Source organism: Apium graveolens, chromosome 5 (assembly GCF_009905375.1).
Source record: "Apium graveolens cultivar Ventura chromosome 5, ASM990537v1, whole genome shotgun sequence".
NCBI lineage: Eukaryota > Viridiplantae > Streptophyta > Magnoliopsida > Apiales > Apiaceae > Apium > Apium graveolens.
In genome coordinates, this window is record NC_133651.1 from 269,249,949 (window position 1) to 269,251,540 (window position 1,592).

Consider the following 1,592-nt stretch of genomic DNA (forward strand, 5'->3'; position numbering starts at 1 on the left):
CCCAGCAAGTATATATAATTTGAGTTTCAAACATTAATATCAAAGAAAAAATTTCCGGACAAAATCTTTAAACAATTTTAAACGATTCTACTGATTTGAGTGAGTTGAGCGAATAAACATTGATTGTCGCCAGCCTTTGATTATAAATCCAAAAGTGACAAGCGATTCCCAGATTCATCTCCTGAATCAGGGTTTTGTCCGGTTTTGGAATCATACCTTTCGAGCGAGAATGCCGTTAATGGCGATCAACAACAAATTAGACTGGACACTAGTTCGCATCTATATCCTGTTGATCAGTCAGGATACAGTGCATGTCTATACCTACCTGTATAGATCCAATCGGGTCCCCAGGCACTACGGCCCATCTCAAGGCACCGGTCATGTCCTGATCCTTAGAATTAAGTAAAACTTAATCCCATAATATCACTATCCAACCCGTGGAGTATTTTGATGTCAAATCATTTTGAATTCAAAACATCCCAATTCAGGGTTCGCAAATAACCCGAAAGAATGGGTATTTGCTCAAGAGAGCAATCGAATTATAGGAACAATAATGAAAAGAACATGCATAATCAGAGTAATTGCAACGAAATGTAAAATATTTAACTATTCTGAACTTAGAATAGGAACGAAGAAATAATTGCAGTATTTTAAAAGAAAGTTCAGGATTACTTGCCATAATAAGCTTTAAACGCTATTACTAGTTGACTTTGGTTCGATCTGGACGTTCGGCTTTATCGTCAAACTACTATTCCATTCTGGATACGATCCCAACACTCAGGTCCTTCGATTGGAACTTCTTTGATCTCGACGTCTAATCACTAGATCATTCCTAGTCCGATGTCGATACTCGGGTTTTCCGTCTAGGACCTACAGGGTTAAAATATCGTAATTCATATAATCGTTTTGCTTAACATAACACCACTATCCTATTCTACCCATACCATTTCATAACCCAATTCGTATTTATATGTATTATTGAAATACACATAGTAATTATGGTCCACGTCTTTGAAACTCGGTTCGGTGTTTGTTTTCGGAAAGTACGTATATTCTTTGTTTGAAAATAATAGGGTAATTGATTATAAAATATTTTTGTCACAACACACAACTAGGTTCGTATGATATAATTATTTACTTTCGTTCGACGTCTCCGATAATTATATGTTACGTTCTTGTATTTTTGGAATTAATTCCCCGAAAATCGGGCAGCGTCTCCTTTGTTTATCGGCCTACCCGTCGAGCAATTCGACGTCAATCACAACAACAAACACAGTACAATATAATCCACAACCCACTTCATCAATCCCGTCCTCCAATACGAATTTACTTTATTAATTATTATTATTCATTTTCATTCTGAAATTTATTTTACACCTAATTTTATTTCATTTATAAACGTAGGACTCAGATAAAAATCATCACCGTCCACCGTCGGCTCGCCGAGGCTCATCGCCGACGGCGGTAAAATTCGCGGGTTCCCGTTTATAATGGATGTCCGACACGAATTTCACCGATCTATCAAATAATCCCCGCATAAAAATATATTTTATTTTCACGAACTAATCAATTAATTAATTTTTTTCTGCAGA